Source organism: Rhopilema esculentum, chromosome 21 (genome assembly GCF_057945365.1).
Source record: "Rhopilema esculentum isolate cy_ngs chromosome 21, ASM5794536v1, whole genome shotgun sequence".
Classification (NCBI taxonomy): Eukaryota; Metazoa; Cnidaria; class Scyphozoa; order Rhizostomeae; family Rhizostomatidae; genus Rhopilema; species Rhopilema esculentum.
In genome coordinates, this window is record NC_142835.1 from 7,427,308 (window position 1) to 7,433,531 (window position 6,224).

At 40.6% G+C, this 6,224-nt stretch overlaps 1 protein-coding gene across 3 annotated transcripts in view; it reads left to right on the forward strand.

Moving 5' to 3' along the window:
* LOC135684431 (uncharacterized) overlaps positions 1-1,732 on the forward strand; it is a 51,513-nt gene extending 49,781 nt beyond the window's left edge. For 2 of the 3 annotated variants that reach the window (XM_089114889.1, XM_089114890.1), the window contains exon 9: positions 1,660-1,732. The gene's annotated coding sequence lies outside the window, so the exon portion shown is untranslated. The remainder of the gene's footprint in view (positions 1-1,659) is intronic. The other variant, XM_089114891.1, reaches the window with a different exon arrangement.
* The last annotated feature ends 4,492 nt before the right edge of the window (positions 1,733-6,224 follow it).

Here is a 6,224-nt window from a genome sequence, read left to right on the forward strand (position 1 = left end):
AAAGAACTTGGTTTAAAGCTTTTGAATACTGTTAATTTTTTTAGATATTTGAATACAACTTTGGAAAATCACTTTTTACACGTAGAGATTCCTGGCCTTACACAATTCAGGATATAAACCTTAGTGGAATTGTGAAGGAAATAGACAGGTGTAGAATATGGTCAGCTACCTATGACGTCGAATAAAGGGAAATTGCCACGTGAAAATGCCATGGTTTTTTCAAACATATTGACAAAATGGATGTGTTCCCAAATTCTTAGGAGTGTGATCAGCAAAAATATTGTCCTCTTGGGCCTACCAATCTTCCAAACCTGGCTACGCCACAGTTAAAAACCAAATTTCAAAAATGGGCGTTTCCATCATTTCCAGCGATTTTAAGGGTGTGGCACCAAAATTAGTGCCTAACACCCCCGATCATTGTTGCTTATATCCGCCCCTGCTTGCACCATAGCAAGAAAATTGCTATCTTATCTATATAAAATTGCTATCTATATAAAATAGTGAGTCTGGTACCCAGGGTACCGCAACGCCCGTGTTGCAGGAAACTGTAGACGCAAACAATGATATTTTCCACATTCAACTCAAACGCTTCTTTTTTTCTGTAATGAAATAATACACTAAAATAAGAGATAAAGATTTTTCTATGCCTGAAAAGATGACCACAAATGTTTACACTTGATGTCTGTGTCTACCCTTGTTTCTTTGAAAGACTATGGACTAATATCCCATGGAAGACTCAGTAGTTTGACCATCATTTTGATCGGAAATTCAGAAGCTATAACTGTTGGTAGCATAACACACGTAGCCTGCGTGCAGACTCAAGTCTCTCACAAAGAACTGTCGAGTAGTAAACCGATCCGTTGAGTCTGCGCATAGGCTACTAGCTCGGTGAATGATTTGCCAGTTACTATCGTGCCAAGCGAAAATGTTGGCCGATAAACTCTTTTCAGCTCAGGCGCGGATCTAGCCAAATTTTTGGATCATGCCAGAATTTTACGCCATTCAGCATGGCCTTTGATCCTCTTCTTGCAACTTTGATTCTAATTTTCATGAATTTTTCCGAGAAAACACGTCAACTCCCCTTAATATAAAAACCTCAGATTCTTATTTGCATCCGTATTCCATTTTGTATCATTTTGTTTGAAAGCGTCCATCCTTTCGAGCTATGGATATCGATGTCGAGTATGCTTTTTAGTCACTGGTTTTTCTCGCATAAGGGGAATATATGGGCGCCGGTTTTCACAGGTTTTCAGAAAACAATAGCCACCGGTTTCAATATTGGCGCATAGATAGCATACTCCAAGCTGTCACATCGAATGGCTGCTGATTTGCTCGATTTTGAATTCCTTGGATACTTTGAGATAAAAGATGAAGTAGAAAGCTGGGAACTCTGTCAAACTCTTGTGAAGGTTCAATTCAGTATATAAACAGAAAAAAATGTAGTCAGTCAGGGAGAAATGCAGCAATTGTTGCAATTGAAATTTAGATCAAAAATTCAAGATTTAAAGAGAAACATAGCTCTTAGAACTTGACCGGTTTTTTGAAACCTGTGCAACCGGCCTAGATCAGCGCCTGGAGCTAGTCTAATTATTAGTACTGTAGTGCTTTTTGTACCAATTCTGCTGTTGCTCACAATGCACATCAATACTTCATTTTTAGAAAATTTGTAAAGGAACTCACTCGAGGAAGTTTTGGCTTGTGGTGCAGGTTCGCATGTGGTGCAGAATGTACAGTATGTAATTTGTGATATATTCTTCTTGGAGTTGTCCGCTACCATATCAGCGCTATTTATCTCAACATAATCTTTGCAAATATGAAATCATGTTTATTTCCTCAGGCATGCATTGATTTGTTGCAGAAACTTTTGAAAATTTTCCCTTCCGGACAATAGCACGTGACAATTGCATCTTGTGCTGTGATTGCATCAGTGTCTGTTAATATGTTTTTTGTATTACGTAAATGTTATTTCAAGGTTCTGCTAAGGGTGCATGAAGGGTTACTTCAAAACCCCCTTTTAAGTGGTTTTACAAAAGGTATTGTCAAAATCAAGCGAGTAGTTCTGGCCATTGGAAGCATATCCACGCCACTCACAATGTCAGCCTGAAGGACTTATCAAGGAAATCCTTGTTTTTGAAGCCTTTTTGCTGTGTGTCAGATTGACTGTCAGGTTCTACGCCACGAGTTTGAAAGTTGAGAGGGAGCAAGGCTGACAAAAGTGGGGCCAAGGCTTCTGTCGCCCTTTATTGCAGCTCTGGAATTATTTGCTTCGTAAAACAATTGGTGCATGCATGATCCTAGTTTGTCTGTCACACCAGATATTTATTTAATTTTAAGAATCGTTTAAATCGCAAGATGAGACCAAATTTTCCCGAGCATTCTCACAGAGTGCCCAAAATATGGTTTTTCATTATCGATGAAAATATAAGAGCCAAAATTTATTGAAAATAGTTTGCCAAAAAGGGAAGACTGCAAATAAGCAGGTCGACGGAGTGCCGCCTGGGAGCAGAAGCCTAGCCTGTGCTCCAGACAGGGGTCTGGCTACCAGAAGCCGTGTCCCCAGTAATAAATACATAAGCCCTGTTTACAGTACACAAATTAACCTGGGTTTGCTCTAGGTTAAAAGTAACCTGGGTCGAACCCTGATGCGTTTACACTGGAAACTGTCGACTTTGTAGTATAAGAGGCATCAAGGGCGAACCTGGGTTAGTTTGATATCGAGCTAAAGCAAGCGACTTTGCGGGGGTTTTTAGAAACATGTGATTTTTCATGTCATCGCCCCAGCCATTACGGTCGTTTTGTTTATCGATACTGCTGCGAGGTTAGCTTTTCATGTGAACAATGAGAAAGCTGTGCATTCGCGCTTTGCTTTGTTTGCACTCGGCAACATTTCTGCCACTACGCATGCGTACTGAGGAAACTAACCCAGGTTCGCCCCAGCTTTGCATTTACACTTTATCTAAACTAACCCAGGCTCGACCTAGGGCGAACCCACCTTTTGAGATGGGTTGACTAAGGGCCTGTTTATATGAGGCGGGCCAGCCCGCCTGACCGAGCTTGCTCACCTAGGCGAGATCTGAGTAAACAATAACATCCTTTGTTCAATCAAGTTGCGTTTATATGAGCAGCGGGCCAGCTCGGTCAGCCGGGATCTGTGAGTTGGGCAGGCGGGATCCCGGTAAGGCGAGCTCATATAAACAGTGCCAGGCGGGCTGGCCCGGTTGACCGAGATGAAAATGCATGTTCTGCACAAGCGCGGGGTGACTGTGTTGTGTTGGGTCAAAATTTTCTTTGTTTATCAAATTTTCTTTTCGCAATTCGCATCGATCTCCGTTTCACTGTTTCATCTGTTCATCATGTCAGCGTTCGCTTATACCGAAGGTGAAGAATCAATGCCAAGTGGACTTCCAGAGAAAAAAAAATAATTTCGCTGGACAACGGAAATGGTCCGAAACCTTATAGAATGTTTGAGAGAGTACAAAGTTAAAATGAAGTTCAAAGGCCTAGATTTCGATGGTGATAGGCCAATGCAGTATAAAAATGTGAGAAAGGAAATGGTAAAGGTTTACCAGGAACAAGCAGAATTTTTTGGACCAGTGGAAATTCTTGCCGTCAGATCTGCCTTTAGAGGAATTATCAAAGGATGAAAGAGATCATTTCTTGAAGAGAAAAAACTGTTAAACAGTTATCTCCAACGAGGACATCAACGAGTTGTGGAGAAGGTAAAGGAGATTCGGCAAAACTTTCTTTTTCGTTGCTCCACTGCAATCATCAACTCTTGTATGTGTCGTTGCAAGGCAATACACAATAGCATCAAGCCATGTAACTGGGAAATCATCAAAAGTAATCCAGTTAACTTTAAAATCCAAAGAGCAATAATCGTTTTGTTTCTCGACATTTTGTGTGGTGCTTGAATAGTGCTTGAAAACTTCTTTAATCAAAAACAAAACAAGCGCGCCAAAAATTGATATCAACTCGAGTCTATCAGTTGAATCAATACGAGGCCATCCCGCTTTGCCGAGATGAACTCTGCCTCATATAAACGCAATTAAAATTCATCTCGTCTAGGCGAGCCAGCTCGGTCAGGCGGGCTGGCCCGGCTCATATAAACAGGCCTTAACCTGGGGCTAACCTGGGTTAGTTTGCGTTTACACTACACAAATCTAACCTGGGTTAGTTTTAACCTGGGGCGAACCCAGGTTTCTGTAGTGTAAACAGGGCTACAGCCTGTGCATTTGTTGAGGTAGAATATAGGACCGCTTTGTGAAATCACTGTTAGGAAATCGCAAATCGACAGAGAACAATACGATGTTATGAGAAATTACCTTTGTTGTGTGAGAATGAAATAAATCTAATTAACATATACAATAAAAATTTCGATTAATTTTATTATCATAACAAAGCCATTTGTTAGTCGCGACCAGCCCCGGGAAAGGTTGTTGCGAACGTGCGCACCATCTGTAGCTAGTTTCCCACCACTGGTTCCCACCGCACCACATCGTTCATGAGAGCTTGTGACTGCGACGGGATGCCTTCTTGTTCGCGCACTGTCACCCGGCACCAGGCTACATCGCGTTCACTTGGAAACGGACACTCTCAGAACAAGATGTTTTCGTTTTCAGTACCGTCGTTTACCGTCCTGACTCATATACAAAGGCCTCCATTGTTTTTTGGATACCTCATCAACATCCAATGAAAGCCTTACATAATCCAACGAACTTTTATTATGTCATAGGTTTCAAGAATATTTAGTTATTTCAAGGAGACGTGAATGAAGAAATGCTAATTGAGATGGACGCCATATTTCAAGGGACATTTATCGTCTCTATAAACATAAAAAGGCATATTACAAATAAGGGACTCAATTTTTTGCGGCTCCCCATTTGTACGGCCCCTGATTCAGCTTTCTAATGTTTATGAGTGATTACAAAATGCCTTGCGCTTATCAGGGGCGTCACAATATCCTTTCTCAAGCGGGCGTTTGATACCAAATTTACCTGAAATACGAAAATCTTGGTTGAATTATATGTATGCAGAGGGTGTCCTGCCCCCATATCCCTTTCAGGTATGCTTGCCTCCTTCTGCAGAGCCCTATGGATTCAAGTTGCTAAACAACATATCTTATTTGACAGCAGGGCCGGCAAGACCGGTGGCTGCGAGACCTTCCCTTCGCTTTAGAGCAAAATAATTTGTTTTAAAGAAAATCTGCAAAAATGTAGTCAACCATCTTATACGTTTGCGTGCTTAGTATTCTCTTAAAAAAATGTCTTTACCTAAGCTTGGCTAGTAGGTTTTTACAGGAGAAGACATAAAGAGCATTGGATACGGGAATTTGATCGAAGGAATAGGCAGTTTTCCAAGTTGTACAATGCATATATTTGGCAATTGATCGAATAACTTGATCCAGAATAAACTTGATGCTAAAAAAAGTAGTTCGGTTTTTTCTGGGGCCAAAACCTGACTCATAAGGTCTACTAACAGACAAACTCTCAAATGGTTACAAAAAATGAAAAATCAGCTGTCGAAGGAAAAGAAACTGCTTGAAAATTTTTGAGAATATAAGAAGTGAAGAATCGGCAGCTGGAGCAAATTTCAAGGGCAAGGATTGAGGGAGTTGTTACTGATAACTGGATTTTGGTGTCACGCCTTTCAGGTAACTGGTGTGCGAATGGTACTTTTAAAATTCAGCTTTTCAAATCAGATAAAAAACAGAGTAGATTTATGTATCATTTCAATGCTGATTTACGAAAAATCCTTTCTCTTGAATCGAAGCAACATTGTCTCTTCTTTTCCTTCAGCCAAAATCTATTTTAGATGCAGTTTCTGGCCATCCCCAGAGTCCTATTTTTCTAAACTTTGCCTTCCCGCCAACTAAGGACTAAGGTAGCGCCATTTACTAAACCCTTTCACAAATTTCGTAACCTAACTTTTTGGCCCTTACCCTTTCATATAAGCTTTGCCGGCCCTGAACAGGGCTTTTTGGCACATTTCTAAAAACACCTGTAGAAGGTTAGTCTGCTTTGCATTTTTGCATGCAGATGAATTTTTGATATGAAACTGAACTGAACATAATTAGATTACACCCCTCTAAAAAGTTTGCGATCAGTTTTAACCGTATCCAAAACTCGTACAAAGAGTACGGGCGGATATAGAGAGAAATTTATTTCATTTTCACTACACTCTTTTGTGTAAGAACCAGTAAATTTACTTTCAGGCTGACTGTTCTT